The sequence below is a fragment of the Oncorhynchus kisutch genome, linkage group LG15 (assembly GCF_002021735.2).
Source record: "Oncorhynchus kisutch isolate 150728-3 linkage group LG15, Okis_V2, whole genome shotgun sequence".
NCBI classification, from domain to species: domain Eukaryota; kingdom Metazoa; phylum Chordata; class Actinopteri; order Salmoniformes; family Salmonidae; genus Oncorhynchus; species Oncorhynchus kisutch.
In genome coordinates, this window is record NC_034188.2 from 63,850,732 (window position 1) to 63,876,090 (window position 25,359).

The 25,359-nt window shown below is 45.3% G+C and overlaps 1 pseudogene; it reads left to right on the forward strand.

Annotated features, from left to right (window-relative positions):
* The first annotated feature begins 8,221 nt into the window (after positions 1 to 8,221).
* Positions 8,222 to 23,870, forward strand: LOC109904835 (RNA N6-adenosine-methyltransferase mettl16-like; annotated as a pseudogene).
* Positions 23,871 to 25,359: the final 1,489 nt, after the last annotated feature.

Consider the following 25,359-nt stretch of genomic DNA (forward strand, 5'->3'; position numbering starts at 1 on the left):
TTGCACACAATGTATATAGACTCTCTTTTTTTTCTACTGTGTTATTGACTTGTTAATTGTTTACTCCATGTGTAACTCTGTGTTGCTGTCTGTTCACACTGCTATGCTTTATCTTGGCCAGGTCGCAGTTGCAAATGAGAACTTGTTCTCAACTAGCCTACCTGGTTAAATAAAGGTGAGAAAAAAAGATATATAATTTATCCAGCCTCGTCTTTGTGGTGAAATTGCCAACAGTGTGAAAATGACATTGTGTAAATGCAGATGATTGCAGACACATATGCCGATGTCACCACCAGGTGCAAGCATCTACTGTGTGAGTGAAAGCATATTGGCATGGGTTGTGGGTATTTTCATTGTGAATGTGCAGAGCGTGTGAGGTAGTTAGTTTATCAGCAATCTGGCTTGGCTGTTTTCGTGAATATCTGGGTGAGCATTGAGGCAGAGGAGAGCTGTTTAAATGTGCTTGATGTCCATCTGCAGCAGCCAGGTGTTGATTACAGAAGAGAGAATCATTACTATACAGTACATGACTCACTGACAAACTGACAGAAGGACAGACGGATAGAGATGACTCGCTGACAGAACTAAAGACACTGACAGACAGAAAGAGCTTCAATACCATACTGATGGACAAAACGACAGACCCGAGAGGGAGACGACAAACAACCTCTTTTGCTCGCTACCAGACCCGCATGGGTTCAAATATTATTTGTTTTCTTTCAAATATTTCAGCTGTGCCTTTTTGAGCTGGCCTTTGTGCAATGGAACAAATGTAATAGTCATAAAAGTGCAAGATCCTTCAACTGAAAAAAGACCTACCAGTGAGAAGTGAAAGTAGATATACACTGCTCAAAAAAATAAAGGGAACACTGAAACAACACAATGTAACTCCAAGTCAATCACACTTCTGTGAAATCAAACTGTCCACTTAGGAAGCAACACTGATTGACAGTAAATGTCACATGCTGTTGTGCAAATGGAATAGACAACAGGTGGAAATTATAGAAAATTAGCAAGACACCCCCAATAAAGGAGTGGTTCTACAGGTGGTGACCACAGACCACTTCTCAGTTCCTATGCTTCCTGGCGGATGTTTTGGTCACTTTTGAATGCTGGCGGTGCTTTCACTCTAGTGGTAGCATGCGACGGAGTCTACAACCCACACAAGTGGCTCAGGTAGTGCAGCTCATCCAAGATGGCATATCAATGCAAGCTGTGGCAAGAAGGTTTGCTGTGTCTGTCAGCGTAGTGTCCAGAACATGGAGGTGCTACCAGGAGACAGGCCAGTACATCAGGAGATGTGGAAGAGGCCGTAGGAGGGCAACAACCCAGCAGCAGGACCGCTACCTCCGCCTTTGTGCAAGGAGGAGCACTGCCAGAGCCCTGCAAAATGACCTCCAGCAGGCCACAAATGTGCATGTGTCTGCTCAAACGGTCAGAAACAGACTCCATGAGGGTGGTATGAGGGCCCGACGTCCACAGGTGGGGGTTGTGCTTACAGCCCAACACCGTGCAGGACGTTTGGCATTTGCCAGAGAACACCAAGATTGGCAAATTCGCCACTGGCGCCCTGTGCTCTTCACAGATGAAAGCAGGTTCACACTGAGCACATGTGACAGTCTGGAGACGCCGTGGAGAACGTTCTGCTGCCTGCAACATCCTCCAGCATGAACGGTTTGGCGGTGGGTCAGTCATGGTGTGGGGTGGCATTTCTTTGGGGGGCTGCACAGCCCTCCATGTGCTCGCCAGATGTAGCCTGACTGCCATTAGGTACCGAGATGAGATCCTCAGACCCCTTGTGAGACCATATGCTGGTGTGGTTGGCCCTGGGTTCCTCCTAATGCAAGACAATGCAAGACAATGCTAGACCTCATGTGGCTGGAGTGTGTCAGCAGTTCCTGCAAGAGGAAGGCATTGATGTTATGGACTGGCCCGCCCCGTTCCCCAGACCTGAATCCAATTGAGCACATCTGGGACATCATGTCTCGCTCCATCCACCAACGCCACGTTGCACCACAGACTGCCCAGGAGTTGGCGGATGCTTTAGTCCAGGTCTGAGAGGAAATCCCTCAGGAGACCATCCGCCACCTCATCAGGAGCATGCTCAGGCGTTGTAGGGAGGTCATACAGGCACGTGGAGGCCACACACACTACTGAGCCTCATTTTGACTTGTTTTAAGGACATTACATCAAAGTTGGATCAGCCTGTAGTGTGTTTTTCCACTTTAATTTTGAGTGTGACTCCAAATCCAGACCTCCATGGGTTGATAAATTTGATTTCCATTAATAATTTGTGTGTGATTTTGTTGTCAGCACATTCAACTATGTAAAGAAAAAGGTATTTAAGAATATTTCATTCATTCAGATCTAGGATGTGTTATTTTAGTGTTCCCTTTATTTTTTTTGAGCAGTGTATTTTGGGGGTTCTCGTCAAGGAGAGGGAGGGTGGGAGAGCAATAGAAGATACATGGACAGTAAAAAGACCAAGACCACAGAGCAAAATTTGTATGAATGGAGTGAATAGTAAAGGGGAGATGAGAGAGGGGTGAAGATGAGTACAGAGGAGATGGATAGATGGGACTCAGATGGCAGAGAGAGATGGGATTAGGAATCATGAACCAGAAAGATGACCCAGCCCAGGCGTTCCATCATGGCTGTCTCTGGCTGGCTGACGACCCTTGATGCCACAGCAGTAGGGGGAGGAGGGGGCATTAAAAATGCAACGCTCTCTGGGTGACATTTCATTTGGCTGTCATTCTTTTTTTTTTTTTGGGGGGGGGGGGCAGATATTACAGAGAAATCATCCATGGTGGGTAGAGGAGTTTTTCCCTTCCTTTATTAAATGGAGTAATTGAACTTTCCATCTCACAGTGGGTTCCTTCCTGGTGCTCTGCTTGCATTATTAACACAGTGGAAGGCAGGAGGAGGAGGTGAATTGAGAAATATGTATGGATCAGTCTGAAAATGAGCCCCTAGCTAGACCAAATATGGTACCTTCAGAAAGTATTCACACCCCTTTGCTTTCTCCATATTTTGTTGTTAATCTGAATTTAAATTTAAGGTTGTGTCACTAATCTATACACAATTCCCCATAATGTCAAAGTGGAATTTTGTTAGTACATTTCTAAGATGAAATGTCTTGTCAATAAGTATTCAACCCCTTTTGTTATGGCAAGCCTAAATATGTTCAGGAGTAGAAATGTGCTTAACAAATCTCATAAGTTGTGTGGACTCATTCTGTGTTTAATAATCGTGGTTACATGGTTTTTGAATGACTACCCCATATCTGTACCCCACACAGAATTATCTATATAGATCCCTCTATCGAGTAGTGAATTTCAAGCACAGATTCAACCACAAAGAACAGGGAGGTATTTCAATGCCTCGCAAATAAGGGCACTGATTGGTAGATGTGTTTAAAATAAAAAAGCAGACTCTTAATATCCCTTTGAGCATGACGAAGTTATCAATTCGATTTTGGATGGTGTATCAATACACCCAGTCGTTAAAATATTCAGGAGTCCTTCCTACTGTAACTCAGTTGCCGGAGAGGAAGGAAACTGCTCGGGGATTTTACCATACTGATTTTAAAAAGGTTATATGGTTGTGATAGGAGATTACTGAGGATGGATAAACAACATAGTACATTAACAAACATAAATGAGTGAAAAGATGGAAGCCTGTACAGAATAAAAATATTACAAAACATGTATCCTGCAAAAACTGGCAGACGTATTCAGGACAAAAAGTGAATTTAACGTGTTTGGGGCTAATCCAACTCAACACATCACTGAGTACCACTCTTCATATTTTTAAGGAAGCTGATGGCTGCATCATGTTATGGGTATTGTCATTGGCCAGGATTAGGGATTTGTTTGTTGATTACAAATAAACATAATACAGCTGTGAGAACAGGGAAATCTTGTTCAATCTGCTTTCCAACAGACACTGGGAGACACATTTGCCTTTCAGCAGGACACTAACCTTAAACACAAGGCCAAATCTACATTGGAGTTGCTTACCAAGGCGACATTGAATGTTCCAGAGTGGCCTAGTTACAGTTTTGACTGAAATTGGCTTAAATCTATGGCAATAGTTGAAAATGGCTGTCCATCAATGATCAACAATCAACTTGACAGAGCATGAAGAATTTTTAAAAGAATAATGGGCAAAAATGTTCAATCCAGGTGTGCAAAGCTCTTAGAGACGTACCCCAAAAGACTCACAGCTGCTTCTACTAAGTATTGACTCAGGTGTGTGAATATCTAAATTTGATATTTCTCCATTTCATTTTCAATAAATGTGCTAACATTTTAAAAACATGTTTTAACTTTGTCATTATGAGGTATTGTGTGTAGATGGGTGGAAAATTATATATTTAATCCATTTTGAATTCAGGCTGCAACATAACAAAATGTGGAATAAATCAAGGGGTATGAATACTTTCTGAAGGCACTGTACTAACCTTGCCGATTTGAAGGAACTGGATAGGTAGCTTATATGGTGGAAGTGCACTAAATCACCTCAACCTCCATGATTGGTCGACTGGGTTACTGATTACAGCCAACTGATTACCAGGACCTCTCTGATTGGTTCGCTCGTTAACCGATGATACCCCCTGATCCGCATGGACTTGGATTGGTAGAGCGCTTTACTGAAGATAAATGTGGCTTCTTTGAATGACTTCAACTTCCCCTTGGAATATTTTTTTCGTTATACCTAATGAGCTCTTCTACATACTTAGATGTGCCTTAATTTAAAGGGCAGTCTTGGCTACACCTCTGAATGAGGAACAGTCAATACAGTCAATACAGGAAGTGGAGCTGCTAATCTGTAAAATAATTATACTGTGCATTCAGAATAAAAATGAGTTTGCCCTGAAGGTCACCTCTCCATCTCTCTCTGTGCTGATGGACTACGCTAGCGGAGGGTGGAGGCGTGGGGCTTACTTGCTGCTGGCTTCTTCAGCTGCGGCAGTTGGTTCCCTAGGTAGATATGGGTTTGTTCATCTCACTGCCCTAGGACTGTTCTAGTGCTCATCAGTTTCACTTCCCTCATATTTTTCTTCGACTCCCTCTGCTGTTATTTTGCTCTCTCTCACAATTTCTATCTCACACACACACACACACCACCCCACCCCCCTCCCTTCTAATTGATGTACTCCCTCTTTCTCTTTGTTACTGTCATCTGTTTCTCACAATCTGTATTTCCTAATGCAGAGAGAAATTGCTGAGTTTGCCTCTCTGCCCAAGCAGTTTGGAGTCCATAGGGAGATCAGAACTCCCTGTCCACTCATCCACAACAGCCTACAACCTTCCGAAGATTTCAACCTACCTCCCTCGTACAACCTTTCTCTGTTTTCATTGCGAAAAGTTCCCTTAGGCCTCCCTTATCATTCATCATCCACCTCACTCATTTTATTCCTGTAACACCTGCACACCTACAAGATTAATTCTCTCATAAACATATTTTACCGGGTTTGTCCCATGCCCCACACCGTCCATCGCCACCACCGTCTGGCGCACAAACATCCACCCTACAATGTGTGTCTCGATCTCGCAAGCTCACGCTTCTTCCGGTATCAGCCATATTGCTCCCCCGCCGTGGCTGGATTTACGTGAGTTGACTGCCTGTGTGTGCCTGTGGGCCCGGGTGGTTGCCATGGAGACCTGGCATTGTAGTGCTCTGCAGTACATACGTGCACACACTCGTCACAGTCTAAAAATAGGGGGCTGGGCAGGCAGGCTCTGAACGGCCTCGTTCTCTGCATGTTGATCATTAGACTCTGAGAAGAGCGAAACTGTGAGACCTGAAGACACTCTGAGCTAGTGGATTGGCTTTAGCTCAGCGAGCTAACACCGTCTTGAGGGACACGGGTTCGATCCCCGGTCTGTCACATATGTACTATATAACTCAGGCTATGTGCCTTTTGGGGAAACTAACTCGTCATCAGTGATAGTCTCTCTCCTCTCCGCCGTAGTTGTGGTACACTCTCCTTCTTGTCCCCCAAACCCAGCAAGGAGGTGCCAGACGATCCTATCACCAGGAGGTGTCTAATTGCTGTCTGTGGAGGTGTGAATGCAGACAGACTGGTTAATTACACATCTGTCCCTTCTCTTTGTCTCTCAAACCCAAAACATGCTTTCCAGGCAGTGTCTCTGTCTGTGTGTTTACCAAATCCAAAACATGCTTTCCAGGCAGTGTCTCTGTCTGTGTGTTTCCCAAAACGTGCTTTCCAGTCAGTGAAAATCATAGAAATGTAGAGAGGGAGGTGTGGGGGTCTGTTTGGTGGGGGTCTGGTTAATGCTGGAAAATATTTTTTTCTGTATCATTAGTGAGGAAGTGTAAATTGATAAGCTACTTATTTAATTTGTCATCGGGTTTCATTGTGGTGGTTGATGTGCGATGAGCAGTAATTAGGGGGGAATGGACGATATGGAGCACTGGGCTATGGGCGATATGGAGCTATGGGTGATATGGAGCACTGGGCTATGAGTGATATGGAGCTATGAGTGATATGGAGCTATGAGTGATATGGGGCTATGAGTGATATGGAGCTATGGGTGATATGGAGCACTGGGCTATGAGTGATATGGAGCTATGGGTGATATGGAGCACTGGGCTATGAGTGATATGGAGCACTGGGCTATGAGTGATATGGAGCTATGGGTGATATGGAGCACTGGGCTATGAGTGATATGGAGCACTGGGCTATGAGTGATATGGAGCTATGGGTGATATGGAGCACTGGGCTATGAATGATATGGAGCTATGGGTGATATGGAGCACTGGGCTATGAGTGATATGGAGCTATGGGTGATATGGAGCTATGGGTGATATGGAGCACTGGGCTATTAGTGATATGGAGCTATGGGTGATATGGAGCTATGGGTGATATGGAGCACTGGGCTATGAGTGATATGGAGCTATGGGGTGATATGGAGCTATGGGCGATATGGAGCTATGGGCGATATGGAGCTATGGGCGATATGGGGTGATATGGAGCTATGGGCGATATGGAGCTATGGGTGATATGGGGCTATGGGCGATATGGGGCTATGGAGATATGGGGGCTATGGAGATATGGGCGATATGGGGCTATGGGCGATATGGGCTATATGGGGCTATGGGCGATATGGGGCTATGGGCGATATGGAGATATGGGCGATATGGGGCTATGGGCGATATTGGGCTACGGGCGATATGGAGCACTGGGCTATGAGTGATATGGAGTTACGGGTGATATGGAGCACTGGGCTATGAGTGATATGGAGCTATGGGCGATTATGGAGCACTGGGATATGGGCGATATGGGGCTATGGGCGATATGGAGCTATGGGCGATATGGAGCACTGGGCTATGAGTGATATGGAGCTATGAGTGATATGGAGCTATGGGTGATATGGAGCACTGGGCTATGAGTGATATGGAGCTATGGGTGATATGGAGCACTGGGCTATGAGTGATATGGAGCTATGAGTGATATGGAGCTATGGGTGATATGGTGCACTGGGCTATGAATGATATGGAGCTATGGGTGATATGGAGCACTGGGCTATGAGTGATATGGAGCTATGGGTGATATGGAACTATGGGTGATATGGAGCACTGGGCTATGAGTGATATGGAGCTATGGGTGATATGGAGCACTGGGCTATGAGTGATATGGAGCACTGGGCTATGAGTGATATGGAGCACTGGGCTATGGGTGATATGGAGCACTGGGCTATGAGTGATATGGAGCTATGGGTGATATGGAGCACTGGGCTATGAGTGATATGGAGCTATGGGTGATATGGAGCACTGGGCTATGAATGATATGGAGCTATGGGTGATATGGAGCACTGGGCTATGAGTGATATGGAGCTATGGGTGATATGGAGCTATGGGTGATATGGAGCACTGGGCTATGAGTGATATGGAGCTATGAGTGATATGGAGCTATGGGTGATATGGAGCTATGGGTGATATGGAGCTATGGGTGATATGGAGCTATGAGTGATATGGAGCTATGGGTGATATGGAGCTATGGGTGATATGGAGCTATGGGTGATATGGAGCTATGGGTGATATGGAGCTATGGGTGATATGGAGCTATGGGTGATATGGAGCTATGGGTGATATGGAGCTATGGGTGATATGGAGCACTGGGCTATGAATTATATGGAGGAAGGTGTGAATGCGGTCTAGTGCTGCCTGGAAGATTGGTGGTTTATTAGACATGGTGTCAGTGGAAGCCTGTAAGGGTGGTCTTTAGGAGAAGCAGCAGTGGCAGGGTAGTCACTGTTGGGGTAGAATTGATTTGCCATCTCTATTTAGGGGTTGTGGTTAGAGGCTCTTTGTGAGTTTCCAAAAAATGTGTTACGGCTGGGTTTATAGGTGTAGTTACTTGTGGTTTTGGTTTATAGGGGTATATACTGTAACTGCCCCCCCCCTCCTGCAGGCTGAACTTCAAGGAGCCAGAGGCGGTGCGAGCCCTGACCTGTACCCTGCTGAAGGAAGACTTTGGGCTGACCATAGACATCCCTCTGGAGCGTCTCATCCCCACCGTGCCTCAGACTCAACTACATCCACTGGGTGGAGGACCTGGTCGGAGGCCAAGGGGAACCACGCAGGGGCATCGACATCGGTAGAGTTATGACCTCCAATAACCACTATAAATATGGCCCCTCTGCCGATCCTGTTCTCTTTCCCTTGAAATGAACCCAAATGAACCATCCATCTTGGTTCAACCATAATTGCTAGGATGCATAATTACCACCACTCCGATCCCATGTCCTGTTTCTGTAGAAGAATAGATGGCTTTTATATGGCCTGTCCCTTTAATCCCTCCACTGGTTCTTAGTTGTTACATCAGATGGTTGATTTCTCACCTGTCTATATAAAGAAAGTGCACACATATCCTCAATGCTGAATGGGATGAATAAACTCTCATTAATTCCCATACAAACATCACATCAGTAATGGAGAGTGATAAAGGTATTTAATGTGTGATCGTGTTTGTTTGCTTAGGGTATATTCCTCCAGCAGTAATCTTTCTGGGTATGACTCATCGTGGGTGCATCCCAAATGGCACCCTATTCCCTACAATGTGCATTGACCAAAGCCCAATGGATCCTGGTCAAAGTAGTGTGCTGTATAGTGATTGGGGTGCCATTTGGGACATAGCCTATAAGGGCAGCTGCCTGACGAAGCACTTTTCAGGCCGGCAGAGAGGTGCTGCCTGGCGCAGGTCTAGCCCAAGACACATATTTGAAGTCTTCGAGTAGTGCTGATATAAGATAGGTTTTGCCTTTGAGATCATAATAAGATTGATCCTAGATCTGTACTCCTACTCTGAGACATGTTTTTAATACAGGCTGACTCTAACTAGTCCCAGAGCAGCTGGCTGCCAGTTGGCATTACAGACTGGCAGAGAGGGGCTGCATGATTGTTGGCACGTCCACCTTCAGATCCCACATCTATTTCCTGTTGATCACTGGCCAAATCCCCATCCACATGTCATGGCTGGTTTCCTGCTCTATCAAAGACTGTGATGTGTGTCAGTTAGCTCATTAGAGAGAGAAACAGGTTAGTGATTGGTGACCCTGGTCCATTCTGTAAGCTGATTGGAGATGTCACTCTCCTGATGGATATCCACGGGGAATTACTCTCCCAAGCCTTAACCTGGCCGGGGGCCATCTCACCCATCTCTACTGCCCCAGGGGACCTCACTGTGGTCAGTTAGATTAGAGGCCCTGGTCTCTGTTAGGCCTGGATGATCTGATCATGGCTGTCTGGCTCACCTCTTATTATTCTGTTATGGACAATAGGAGACAGCGGGAGTGGCATTAAAAAGACTGCCACAGACACTAACACTAAGACACACACCCTGTTCCTCACGTAGTGTGTTATATCTCCAGGTACTGGAGCGTCCTGTATCTACCCCCTGCTGGGAGCCTCTATGAACGGCTGGCATTACCTGGCTACTGAGGTAGATGACATCTGCTTTGATTACACCACCAGGAACGTGGAGCAGAACAACCTCTCAGACCTCATCAAAGGTGAACTGTTTCATTATGTAGTGCTATGAGAGGCTATAACTGATTTATAGCTTATAGACACTAGGAGCATAGAGCAGAACAACCTCTCGGACCTCATCAAAGGTCAACTGTTTCATTATGTAGTGCTATGAGAGGTTATAACTGATTTATAGCTTATAGACACTAGGAGCATAGAGCAGAACAACCTCTCGGACCTCATCAAAGGTCAACTGTTTCATTATGTAGTGCTATGAGAGGCTATAACTGATTTATAGCTTATAGACACTAGGAGCATAGAGCAGAACAACCTCTCGGACCTCATCAAAGGTCAACTGTTTCATTATGTAGTGCTATGAGAGGCTATAACTGATTTATAGCTTATAGACACTAGGAGCATAGAGCAGAACAACCTCTGACCTCATCAAAGGTCAGTGGCAAGTTGGCCATTGGTAGCCGTAATGTAATGTACTACTGAAAGGAAGATGGCTTGAAACCTTGTTGATAACGTGTCCTTGCCCTGTCTCAAGTTCCCCAGAAGACCCTATTAATGGACGCTCTAAAGTCAGCCATTGTCTATAACTTCTGCATCTGTAACCCTCCCCTCTCCAACTAGAGGCTAAGGTAGGCCTCTTTTAGATTGAGTATCTGGAATAACTGCTTTATTCATCTCCTTTTCACAGATCATTTTTTTCTCATTTTCCTTCTCTTCCTTTCTTTTCCTGTCACGTTTCCTCTTTCTCTTACCCTTTATTTCTCTCCCCATGCCCCTCTTTTTTCCCTCCCTTCTTCCTCTCCTCCCTTTCTGTCCTCCTCTCCCCAGGGGGTAAATTCCAGGAACTCTCGTCGTCCTCCCCCCAGCTCAGTGAACACAGGTGGGGTGACAGAGATCATGGTTGAGGGCGGAGAGCTGGAGTTTGTCAAGAGGATCATCCATGACAGCCTGCAACTCAAGACACGCCTGCATGTCACGCAACACACACGTGCATATTGCATTCACAAACACAACATGTTGGTCCCCATCAGTACACTGAGCATTCACAGAAGGAAGTGAGGTAGCGTTCAAGATCGTTTCAGATTGGTTTCAGATTGCTCATGCTTTATATCTGCGCCACTTTCCTAAACCCCAAATATAATATAGAACAAGCTGATGGTTATGTGTTGGTGTTGTTGGGTGTTTGTTCATTACCTTCTGTTACAAATGCACCTTTTCAATTTTGGATGAGAGGAAAAGTGAGTGATTGAAGAATGAGAGGACTACTGATGGAGGAGAGCAGGACAGATGGGATGCAGGGATGGAGCTGTCACCCAGAGTTTGTTTAATGAATTGGCACCAGGAGTAAACAGTCACCCACCCCCTGGCAGTATCCGCACGCCCACAGGGAACAGCTGTGTGTGGGGCGTGCAGATCTCCACACACCACCACCTCCATTACAAGGCCTGTCAGTGGTGCAGTGGAGTGAGACATGGATGCAGTGGGAGAGATGCGCACTATTAGAGTTAATCAGACCGCACGCATGCGTGGTGACTGGGAGACAAGTGGCTGACATGAAAGGTGTGTGTCACTACCATATTTTTGTGTGGAAAGATGATTGTCAACCACGAGTGTGTGCGCGTCAGTGTGCACATATGTTTCAGTGGAAAGATGAGTGGCCCTCACAGGGGGAAAAGTGTCTGTCTCCCTCTGTCTGTTTGCCTGGCTGTGCATGTGTCTGTGTGTTCACACTTGGTGGTGCGCTTGGCTTGTGTAAAGACCATAGATGAGTGTCTGCCACAGGGGAAGGCGTGCCCGCCCTAGTCTCCCTCTCTCCTCTCCTGCCATGTGTGTAGTGTGTTTGGGGCCAAGGCAGCAGTAAGCAGGCTGTCACTCCACACACTGCATGCTGGGACAGCAGAGCTACTGCCAGGTGTCCACGGAAACCAAGCCAGTCCCTCTGATTGGTCCTCTGAGACCCACCATCCCCTCAACCCCCCCCCCCTCTCCCTTTCAACAACACTGAGCTGTAATTACTCTCACCAGACTATCACACACAGATATACGCACACCACATCCGCATACACACACACACACAGTCAAGCACACCCCAACCACCAGCCAGGAAAAGGAGCTGATTTCCCCCTTGTTAAAGTGATGCCCTCTGCTAATTATTGTCTTTTATTGATATGATAATCACTCTTGGAAGGGTTTGCTTGAAAATAAATGTAAAAAGAAATATACGACTTTGCCAAGAATCTAAATGCTTTTGTCTGACCCCCATGAGAGTTTTGTTTTTTGGAGTGGGAAGATCTTTCTGGAGGAAGGAAGTGAGGAAGCTGTTTGTGTGTTAACATGAATGTTCAGCCCCTCCTCGCTGCATGACAAAGTGGGGAACATCTGGGGATATTACAGGTCCTCAATATTTCATAGTGCCACTTGAGGCGAGGCTTTTGCCCCCCAACCCTACCCAAAATCCTCTCACCCCCAACATTCCCACCCGTACCTCCATTCTGCGGGTGCTTCTCTGAGTGGGCTCTTCCCCAATCTTTCAAGGCTTTTAGTGAATGCCATCAAGCTCATCCGGCTTTTTTTGTTAGTTGATATTTATCTAGCCAGATTGGTTTTTGTGTTGTGTTGCCCTCAAACACAGTGTACACTTTCCAGAGAGGGCTTGTTTCCTGTTCACATTCCCAAACCTTTCAGTGCTTTCAATGAATGGCATTTAGGTCACCAAATTCTTATTTAATTTAATTAAACCTTTATTCAAAACCTTGTTCAAATCTGGTTGGCTGTAGTAGTTAGTCTGTGCTGTGTAAAGGTGTTCTCTCCCCTTTCAACCCTTTCAACTTGTGAGAATTGGCCTATATGGATAGGGCTACATTGAAATATTTTTTACAGAAGAAATATGAAAATAATATGCATAACTATGGTAGCAATTGACCAGGAGCAGTTTGGAGAGAATGTGTTAATTAATACACAACAGTTCACCTGACAAGACTGAATCCAAACATTACACTGATTATATGTGCATTTTACAATTACTGTACTTTTTGCGAAATTTGTTGATAACAAAATAATCTGGATACCTTGAGTAACATAAGAATATTCCTGGTAAATGTAGGGTAGGTGCATTATAAGACAAACAATGACAAGTGTTTGAGTGAGAGGACTAACTGGTGTCTCCAAGTGGTTACACAGGACTCACAGGACACAGTTTCTAAGTAATTGTAATCCACTTTTATGACTCAAAGAAGAGTCTCAACTATAAGGTTATTTTTTGAGCTCTCCTAGCTGTGCAAACACACTTGTAGTTGTTTCATTTGGAACACAACACTATCCCCGCCATCACACAGTTACAGTTGTTAACGCAATCGAAAAACGGTCAATTATAAATCGCAATCTGGGTCACTGGGCATGAAAAGGATTTGAAAGCTTGTTCCATTGCCAACATGACTAGCTAAGTTATAAAATATGTTCTTAGTGTTAAGCATTCACAAGGAAATTCAGAGAAACGGATCTTAATTTAGGTGAGCATTGAAAGGAGTCATGAGTGCATTCAGGTGTGTGCACCCCGGCAACTTCTCTTCACAATAAACAAACAGCCTCATTCTGTTCAGGACAACTCAGGGTGTGACAACATGTCATCTTGTACATTAAACACAGTGATCAATTTTTCAAGACATTCTTTTTTTGTATACTTTTTGGCCAGTAGTTCTGAAAGTAGTGCTCTGCTCTGTGTGCATGATGTGTTGACACTTGACATTCACATAACAAACACTCCATCCTCACCATACATAGCATTGCTCATAGATATATAGTATCTAGGCCTAATTAATCTAGACAGGAAGGAAGGCAACCTAACCAGACAAGGTTTGTCATGCATTGTTAGTTTTCCTATCCAGATTGACTCCCTGCTAGGTTTCTCTCTGTCTCGTTCTCCTTGCTGGTTGATACTGAAGCTCTATATGCTGTTGTATCGATTACAAAACACTCATCTCTTCATTGCAGAGGAGATATTGATCTGCTCTCCTGCTCAGGGCCAAGACATCAAAGCTCTGCTCCTCCATAGAGACTCATACTGGTCTCGTTGTTGTTCTAGCCCTCTCTCTTTCGCTCTCTCATTTTATATATATATAAAATAAGAGGGAGGGCTAGAACAACAATGAGACCAGTATGAGTCTCTATGGAGGAGCAGAGCTTGATGTCTAAACATATATATATTAAAAGTACAGTTGAAATCGTAGTTACCCACTCTGCCTCAGAACTACAAAAACAGAAAGTCCGTTGGGATCTTTTTCCCATAGAGTCAAGTAGGGAGATCCAATATCTGCGGCTTGTTTGATCTTAGACAGGAGTTCATACCCAGGCCGCTGGACACACACTCCTAAGATTATTTTTCTTCCAGATGGTATAGTTGCATGTTGGGAAAGAAGTGCAGCCTGGCACCTTTGAAGGAGGAGTTGAGACACTTGTCAGAATGGGAGCTCCGACGAGACGACATTAGATGCTCATACATGGTCTTATACACACAGCTCATGCAAATGGGTACAACACACATATGCACTGTACCAAGCCCAGGCGTGAGTTAACATACTTGAATACCCCATACATACCCAATGACAAGGTGAGGTAATGGAGGGTTGAATGAGTTCCCTCCTACCATCTAATACCTCCTCTGAGACGGAAGAGGGGGATCAGATACCTTCTGAACCGTAACGGATCAAGCCTGGCTAATACGCTGGCTAAACAATGTCACAGCCCAGACCTGATTGAGCTGATTTCTATTAGTGTTGCATGACTGAAACGCATGGCAGGGCCCACACACACACAGTAGGTCAGCGCCGCTAATGTTCATTAGCGCCATTATCCTAGCTATTAGCCCCTAGCGCATGACTGCTAACTGACTTGACTATCTGACTATAGAGGTTAGTCTCCAGCCTGTACCAGTCGCTTACCTCAGATTATCAGACCCATTCAGTGGGGATGACTGGCAGCTGGCACCAGAATGGCATCACAGCAGCTCCCAAGGGTGTTAACCACACACACACCATGTCAATCACTGGGGGAGGACCATCCCACAATCCTCCAGAGGTGTCAGAGGGCTGTCGCTGAGTGTCACTGCTCATTAGTGTGAGTGCATCCTTGGCCAACGTCCAGCGCAGGCAAGAGGGTGGGGGTGGAATAGGAGACCTAATTAATATGCTAATGATATTTGCACCTTATCTCTCTCGCGCACTTTTCTCTATCTTCCTCGTTCTCTCTCGCTGCTTGGTTAATTTGGTGAGTGTTTAGGGGTCAACATGGCGCTCTCATAGAGGGATGTGTCTTCTTTCCTCTGGGATCCATTTCCCTGACCTTTGACATGTATCTCTGGGGCACTGAAACCCACCACATATTGAGTGTGAAGGGAGGCGGTATCAAGTGGATAGTGAATACTATTGAAGAGTCTTTTACACTGGTCTTTCCCACCCCCCATGTTCTTCATGCTTATTGGAGGCTCTTCACACAAGTGCTCAGCTCTGGCACTGTGTGTAAATGTGTGCTGTTCACACCTTGAAGGACGTAGTGCAACTCTCCATCACCTGGACATGCTGGGAATGTGCCTCTGCAGAGCTACATGTGTGTGTTGCTAACGCTTGTTGGTGTTGTCTTCACTATTAGTGTTGTCTAATGTTCTATATCGGTCTGTTTCTGTTCCCAGGTGCCCAAAGTGAACCACACAGAGTTCTGCCAGGGACGGACCATGCACTGGGCTCTGGCCTGGAGTTTCTATGATGACGTTATTGTTCTGGTAAGCTGGCTCTGGTGGGCAGTGTGGGCAGTACCCCTCGGGTCCTCTCCCAACCAGAACATCTATAGTGGGAGAGTAGAAGAGGAAGGCATAATCATGGCATCTCGCTCTCTCTTCCCCAGTCATCTAGGGGCATGTCCTAACTATACCCCTGCTGCTTTTCCAGACGTTCCCAACCTCCACACACTTCCTTAATAATGCATTCGCGGCCCATCCCACTCCACTCTCCAGCCCATTCCTTTAGAGAACGCAGGCAGCACTCAACCCGCCCTCTGGGGAGATGTTTGTGTCCCTACCCTAATTTGCTGTATCCAGGCAACCATTGCTGGGGCAGGAGTGTGTGCACATGCACGCCATGCCATTAGGCTTTTGGGCCGCTGAAGGAGTGATAGAATGAGATGAGCGAGAGCATCATAGAGATCAATGTGAGAGTGTGAAAGCTGGTAATATTGGGAATAAGAGCGAGAGTTAAAGGGAGCTAGAGAGGTGTAGGGGTGGGAAGTGGAGTGTTACAGTATCTGAAGGACTTCTTTGGTCTTTGTGTAATCTCGTTTGCCTTTCACCACAAAGGCAGTTGAGCAGAAAGATTGGCCTACATTTTACTGCCCTCTCCTCTTCTCTCTTTACACAGTGGAGCACTGCATCATTACCAGGCAGACTGGGGAGGAGTGTGTGGATGACCCCACACCTGGGGGAGGGTGGTCTGTCTATGTATGAATTGTGCATATGACTGTGTTGGTGAGTGTACATGTGTCTGTGGCCTACTTAACCCATGGATTACTAGAGCAGACACCTGTGTACTAGTAACTAGCTCCTCTGTGGCATCACAGCCTGTGTTTCTAACACATCCTGGTGATTCAATAAATAGCTCTGAGATCACACATCTGACTGATGTGTAATGCAGTAAGTGAGTCTCACCAGGCACATGGACAGAATCAGATCCCTTCACAACAGAGTGAGGGCGGGGGAGAGAGACAGATCGAGGATGATGGAGAGAGAGTGAATGAAGGTACAAAGACCATAAAAGGAAACTTGGGGAGAGAATTAGAGGGAACAAGACATGAGAGAATCAAAGAGAGAGCGTTAAGGGGAGGCCAGGCTGTTTCATGGCCTTCTAGCTTCTGTTGTTGGTCTCTGTTCTCTGACTGTCATGTGACACTGTGGGCCCAGTACAGGGGGTGTGTCTGGCATGCAGCCAGTCAGAAGATTTACAGCAGGGGTCAGAGGTCAACAGGAACAAGAGACCCTGGTATTGAGGTTCTGGTGGCCCCACAGGGAGAGGAAAAGTGGGGTGGGGCTATCCCTATCTAGGTTAAATGGTTAAATGGCCATCTCTCTTCTGCTGATCTGTCTGTTTGTGGTCAGTAATTGAATAATGGCCTATTATCTGGGGAGCCATGCTGAGGCTCTGTTCAGCTGATTTCCCAGGCTTGAGTCCTAGTTGGACAAATGGGGCTGACTGGCTGCTAGAGAGGGAGAAACAGACAGACTGGCTACGCTAGACGACTAGAGCGAGGTGTGGTCAAAACAGAATACAGAAAGCCATCTTTCTTGTGTGTGTGGACTGAGCACACATTTGAGTGTATGTGGGAGTGGGTGAGTCAGATTAATAATAGAGAGAAAGACTGAAAGGGAGGGAGAGAAAGAGTAAAGATGAATCAATGGAGACCGAGAGTGGATTTAAAGCTGTACACACATCAGACTAGATGAGGAGAGGTGTCCTTTCCGGTCTGTGCTTTCTGTTTATTTGCTTGTGGGCATGTGTAAGTGTTTTCCTGTGTGTGATTTTGTCTGGGAGTGTATGTTTATCTCTTTGTGTATAAATCTGTGTGTGTACGTGCATATGAGTGTGTGTACTGCGTTGATGTGTGTGTATCTATGTCAACGATGTGCTGTACAGACAGGCTGCAATCCTTGATGGATTGTATAGATTTTTTTCCTCTTCCTTTGAGCTGCAGGGGCTTACTGAGCAGAGGGAGAAGGGCTGGGAAACAATCAGAAACACATGAAGCAGCTATAACAAGGCCTAGCTGGTATAGACTCACTAGACAGACCTGGGTTCAAACACTATTTGAAATATTTTGTTTGCTTTAGCTTTCCTGGAGTGCCAGATGGGCGGGGGGGGGGCGGGGCTTGTAGTTTTGCGAATGTTCTATTGGTTCCTTTGATCCATGCAATCTTAATAGAGCCCAACTAAATGATAAAAAATGATTAAAATGATTTTTTAAAATTGTATTTGAACCCAGGTCTGAGTCTAGACTAGACACATTCCATTTTTTTCTCCTATTGACCAGTCTGCTACCTTTTTTCTATGGAAAGAGAATATGTGAATTAAAATGACTGTCTTCATTAGTCTTTAATACAGTAAGTATACCACCATACAAATTACATTATATCATAGGATAACAGAGAACTGATCTAGGACCAGTCTGAAGGTCGTAGTCCAGTCCTCCATTCCGTGCAGGTCAGTTCGCCGTGTTGTCTGACTGATTACAATGTCATTGTTTCATTGCAGACCCGATCTGGCAATTGGGTGCATTTAAATAAAATGTTATGGACCAATAAGGTATGTTTGTATAAGGTAGAGCCCTGTGGCATCATTATGTGTGGACTTGCTTAGATAAGGAATGCTTCCACCATAGCAGCATGGCACCAGTAGCAGCTCTGAGGCAAGGCACAGCAGGGCCAATGTCATTGCAGGGACGTAGTACTAAATCATGTGGAAAGAGCGCCCCTTTGTGGTGTATTTTGATATTGCATTTACAATTCAATGTGTAAGATGATAAGATGAGCAGCAGATGAAAAAGAGCAGTCACAGGGAAGGACAGAAGAGACCGAGAGAGAAAAGCAGTGAGAGAGGTATGCAGGCCGTGACTCATCCGTGGCGTGAGCTGGTCTAAACAGACAGGAGTCCTCATAATGGTTCCAGGAATCCAAGACTCTCTCCCTCTCTCTTCACTTCCTCTGGCTCTCCATCAAGCCCCCTTTCATTCACTCATTGTCACACAGAATGAGTGAGCTGAAGTATTTTACCTCCTCCCTCTGTTTTTCTCTCCTCACTTCATCATCATACCCCAGCCGTCCAGAGGGGTTTCCATGGTGACTAGGACAGTGAGACTTTACCGGCTCACGTTGTCAATGTCTAAGCTTGTTTGTGTGTGCGTGTTTGGTCAGAGTGAACTTGAGTGCCTCAGGTGTATAATGACGTGCAGTATGAGTGTGGAACTGGGACAAACTTGTCTTTTAGCACCTTCAGGTTCAGGAATGCGGTCCCAGTGAACTTGTTTATGACTAACATGCCTGTCTGAACAACATACTGTACGTGTGGGTATATGTGGCTATTGATATTGTGCATTTACCAGCAGTCTCCACACTGTCATCATGAATCACCCTTTATTAGTCTGGGCAGGTGGATTCACATTTTCCAAATAAGTGTTTTACATACTTCAATGTATGTGACTACATCTTCACCGGAAGAGAAGCATATTATGACAATGGTACCTGGGTAAATCCCACATACTCTGTCAATGGATATTTAATTATTTCCAGCTCCCTCATCTCAGTCTCCCCCCAGTAAGGAGAGGAAACTGGAGAAATCTCGTAAGCCACTGTCCTTCATGCTGCTGCAGTCCCAGGCCTCCTCTATAGGCTGACCGTCCAACCCCAGGCCCGTGGAGGCCATCACTGCCTGGCTAGAGAAGACACTCAGTGACCTAAAAGATAACACACAGGGTTGTTTCTGGATTAAAAAGGGGCTTAGGTGGTGGTCGTCCCGTCCATGCAGACCTGCAGGCAAGAATTTAAAGCACTAATCTTGGCAGGGGAGAGCAAATGTAGCTGTTTTTTAAAGCTAATTTTCTGCAGCTCAATACACACTTTGCCATGGAACTGAGAGAATTTTGCTGTTTTCAAATGATTTTCCTGCAATTCTATGCATTTTGCCCTGGCTTATTAGTGCTGTCTGAGGTCTGTTCCGGTTAATTATTTTGTTGTAAAAGTCACATTTTGGATTCGATTTTGTTTTAAATTACATTAAATGCTATAACACAATAGAAGCACGAATGAATGTCCCATAATGGTAGTGACTACCCATTAACCATCAGTTACTCAAATTACTTTAATAAAATATTTCAGTTGTGTATACCTATAGTCCACACCCCCTTTAGCTTTTTTTCACATTTTGTTGCATTAGTGGGATTAATGTACTACAGTGCCTTGGGAAAGTATTCGGCCCCCTTGAACTTTGCGACCTTTTGCCACATTTCAGGCTTCAAACAAAGATATAAAACTGTATTGTTTTGTGAAGAATCAACAACAAGTGGGACACAATCATGAAGTGGAACGACATTTATTGGATATTTCAAACTTTAACAAATCAAAAACTGAAAAATTGGGCGTGCAAAATTATTCAGACCCCTTAAGTTAATACTTTGTAGCGCCACCTTTTGCTGCGATTACAGCTGTAAGTCGCTTGGGGTATGTCTCTATCAGTTTTGCACATCGAGAGACTGAATTTTTTTCCCATTCCTCCTTGCAAAACAGCTCGAGCTCAGTGAGGTTGGATGGAGAGCATTTGTGAACAGCAGTTTTCAGTTCTTTCCACAGATTCTCAATTGGATTCAGGTCTGGACTTTGACTTGGCCATTCTAACACCTGGATATGTTTATTTTTGAACCATTCCATTGTAGATTTTGCTTTATGTTTTGGATCATTGTCTTGTTGGAAGACAAATCTCCGTCCCAGTCTCAGGTCTTTTGCAGACTCCATCAGGTTTTCTTCCAGAATGGTCCTGTATTTGGCTCCATCCATCTTCCCATCAATTTTAACCATCTTCCCTGTCCCTGCTGAAGAAAAGCAGGCCCAAACCATGATGCTGCCACCACCATGTTTGACAGTGGTGATGAGCTGTGTTGCTTTTACGCCAAACATAACGTTTTGCATTGTTGCCAAAAAGTTCAATTTTGGTTTCATCTGAACAGAGCACCTTCTTCCACATGTTTGGTGTGTCTCCCAGGTGGCTTGTGGCAAACTTTAAACAACACTTTTTATGGATATCTTTAAGAAATGGCTTTCTTCTTGCCACTCTTCCATAAAGGCCAGATTTGTGCAATATACGACTGATTGTTGTCCTATGGACAGTCTCCCACCTCAGCTGTAGATCTCTGCAGTTCATCCAGAGTGATCATGGGCCTCTTGGCTGCATCTCTGATCAGTCTTCTCCTTGCATGAGCTGAAAGTTTAGAGGGACGGCCAGGTCTTGGTGGATTTGCAGTGGTCTGATACTCCTTCCATTTCAATATTATCGCTTGCACAGTGCTCCTTGGGATGTTTAAAGCTTGGGAAATCTTTTTGTATCCAAATCCGGCTTTAAACTTCTTCACAACAGTATCTCGGACCTGCCTGGTGTGTTCCCTGTTCTTCATGATGCTCTCTGTGCTTTTAACGGACCTCTGAGACTATCACAGTGCAGGTGCATTTATACACCTATACGGAGACTTGATTACACACACACATTTTATTTATCATCATTAGTCATTTACGTCAACATTGGATCATTCAGAGATCCTCACTGAACTTCTGGAGAGAGTTTGCTGCACTGAAAGTAAAGGGGCTGAATAATTTTGCACGCCCAATTTTTCAGTTTTTGATTTGTTAAAAAAGTTTGAAATATCCAATAAATGTCGTTCCACTTCATGATTGTGTCCCACTTGTTGTTGATTCTTCACAAAAAAATACAGTTTTATATCTTTATGTTTGAAGCCTGAAATGTGGCAAAAGGTCGCAAAGTTCAAGGAGGCCGAATACTTTCGGAAGGCACTGTATACACGTATGGACCCCTTCAAGTGGATTCAGCTTTTTCAGCCACACCTGTTGCTGACAGGTGTATAAAATTGAGTGCACAGCCATGCAATCTCCAAACATTTGCAGGATGCCAACTTTCCAACAAGTCAGTTTGTTAAATTTCTGCCCTGCTATAGCTGTCCTGGTCAACTGTAAGTGGTGTTATTGTGAAGTGACAACGGCTCAGCCACAAAGTGGTAGGCCACACGAGCTTGTTCTCATGCTCAAACATTGAGGAAATGTCATTAAGTTTTCAATGTTGATCTTATACAACAAATATAGGTCCCTTATCTATCTGGTTTTGGTAATTTCCTATTTACGCTGAAAAACAATTCCCCCCCCCCAAAAAAAAAAACAAATCATAGATTGTAGACTCAAAATACACAGCAACTGTGTCATCTGTGTTCTGCAGGTGCTACACAAGCGTGTCCCTTGTGGGAGGAAGGAGCAGAATCTGTTCCTGACAGCTGTGGAGAACACCTGGATCCACAGGAGACAGAGACGCAGAGACCAAGGACGACACCTCAGCTGCCCAGAGCGCCCCCCAGTGGTACTTCCACCACTCTTTCCTCAGCCACAGCCCAGCACCCAGAGAGCCTGCAGCACTCTACTACACACATCCCGTATAGCTCACACTCAGATTTACACTCCCACAGCAGCACAGGGGCCAGGCAGTGTTCCACAGTCCGGGACCAACAGGGCAGATGGAGCCAACTCTCTCAACTCTCAGGGGGTCAGCTGTGTCCCAATAGAGAACAGCGGAGGATGTCATCATGGAGTCTTCTCCTACTTCTACAACACCCAATATCACATTGGCACAGACCGCACTACCCACCACGACACAAACAGGAAACCACCCCACAGGAAGAGGAAGTCGGTACCACTGGATAGGAAGTGATGCAGCCACAGAGCCCTAGTGTTGTACAACACTTCCTATTCAAGTGCTTGGTGAATGTGAAGGCTGAGGAGCAGGACATTGCTGTGGAGATCCACTGAGTGGAAGGCCAAAACAAGGACATGCTGAACTAACTGTGGACCTACCTGAAGAACACTCTGCTTAGAGTGGTGGCCAAGCCACTGGGGATATAATGGAACATAGTTGACCTGTAGTACTGGGTCGCGTTCACTCAGCGAGAAAATAGAAAAACAGGCAGGGACTTTGAGAACATAATTTACCGGTATTGTTCTGTTGTGTCCAGTGTTTGTGTAAGATATACTTATTTGCAGGTCCAGTACAGTTTCACTGCAAGTCTCCTTGTCAAGGTTGTCATGACTAGAGCAATGTTTTTGATAAATGTATGTTTTAGTACCATGTTATTTGGGTATTTCCATGTTCAGTCAGTGTTTTACACACAGGTAGTCTATCCCAGACATTTGTCTAGGATGCAGCTTCCATAAGCAACCACAAGAGGGCAGTCCATAGCTGCAGCTCATCCACTTGTATCCTGTTGATGAAATGTAGCTTTTCTGGGTAGCCACCTATTAGTGGCCTGTCTTAGTATCACAATTAGACGGTCGTATTGACTTGAGTCGGTAATGAATGATCTTTGCATACACACACTTTAGTCTAAACAAAACCTAATGCAGGATGCCCAGTATTTCGTGTGCCTGTACGCACAATTGTCACATGAGGTCGCAGCCGAACAGACAAACTTCCTGAACAGGGATTTAGTGGTAAATACCAGGAAAAGTGGTCCAGCAGTGGACCCAAAGTTCATTTGCCACGTGCACAGGATACCACGGGTGTAAAAGACTTCCATTAAATTCTTACCTTGAGAGCTCATTCCCAACAATGCAGTGATAGTAATAATATATAAATCAATGAACAGCAGCGTTATGGTAGTAATAAATGTAATCATTATAGCAGCAGCATAGGTGTGAGGGGGTGTGCGTGTGGCTGTAAGTGTATTGTGTCAGTTGGTAGAGTCCTGTGGATCACCTGAGGGAGAGCAGTAGTTAGCCATTTACCAGTCTTATGGCCAGGGGATAGAAGCTGTTTAGGAGTCTGTTGGTCTGAGCCTTGAAGCACCGGTACTGCCTGTCTGACGTGAACATGGTAAACAGTCCATGTCTCTGGTGGCTGGAGTCCATGGCAATTTTTCTGGCCTCTCAGACACCGCCTGGCATGTACGTCCTAGGTGGCTGGGAACTCGCCCCCAGTGATGCGCTGGGTCGTCCGCATCACCATCTGTAGGGCCTTCCGGGCAGTTGCCATACCAGACAGGATACAACCAGTCAGGATGTGCTCCATGGTGCAGCTGAAAAGACAGTGTATATGTATGTTTGAGTTCACAGCTCTGTGAGTGCAACTGTCACTATCACAGTAGTGCTTTAAAAAAAAAATATATATATATATATATATATATATACATACATACATACATACATACATTTTAAGGCCATTATTGACTTCCTGCTCATTGCTGTGTATTGAGGACACACACACCCAGTGGCGACTTTAGCATCTTGGTGGGGAGGGGGGGTTGTAACTTGGGATGCATGCCAGCAAAGCCACTAAACAATACAATAATTGCACTATAATGGTGACAAACGGTGCCCACAAACTGTTAGGGCCTCCATAAAGCTGTCCCAACACCTTACTACTGCTACACCAGGCTTTCAGCGGAGCCTTGTCTCAAATCAAAGTTTATTTGTCACGTGCCCCGAATACAACAGGTGTTGACCTTACAGTGAAATGCTTACTTACAGGCTCTAACCAATAGTGCGGAGAAGAAAAAAAACTGTGTGTAGGTAAGTAAAGAAATAAAACAACAGTAAAAAGACATTTGAAAATAAGAGTAGCAAGGCTATATACAGACAGTGGTTAGTCAGGCTTATTGACGTAGTATGTACATGTAGGTATGGTTAAAGTGACTATGCATATGATGAACAGAGAGTAGCAGTAGCGTACAAAGAGGGGTTGGCGGGTGGTGGCACACAATGTAGATAGCCCGGTTAGCCAATGTGCGGAAGCACTGGTTGGTCGGGCCAATTGAGGTAGTTTGAACCTGAATGTATAGTTAAAGTGACTATGCATATAAGATAAACAGATAGTAGCAGTAGTGTAAAAGAGTGGTTAGGGGGGCACACAATGCAAATAGTCCGGGTAACCATTTGGTTACCTGTTCAGGAGTCTTAAGGTTTGGTGGTAAAAACGTTTGAGAAGCCTTTTTGTCCTAGACTTGGCACTCCGGTACCGCTTGCCATGTGGTAGAAGAGAGAACAGTCTACGACTGGGGTGGCTGGGGTCTTTGACAATTGTCAGGGTCTTCCTCTGACAAACGCCTGGTGTAGAGGTCCTGGATGGCAGGCAGCTTTGCCCCAGTGATGTACTGGGCCGTAGGCACTACCTTCTGTAGTGCCTTGCGGTCGGAGGCCGAGCAATTGCCGTACCAGGCAGTGATGCAACCGGTCAGGATGCTCTCAATGTTGCAGCTGTAGAACCTTTTGAGGATCTCAGGACCCATGCCAAATCTTTTTAGTTTCCTGAGGGGGAATAGGCTTTGTCGTGCCCTCTTCACGACTGTCTTGGTGTGTTTGGACCATTCTAGTTTGTTGTTGATGTGGACACCAATGAATTTGAAGCTCTCAACCTGCTCCACTACAGCCCCGTCGATCAGAATGGGGACGTACTCGGTGCTCCTTTTCCTGTAGTCCACAATAATCTCCGTAGTCTTGGTTACGTTGAGGGATAGGTTGTTATTCTGGCACCACCCGGCCAGGTCTCTGAC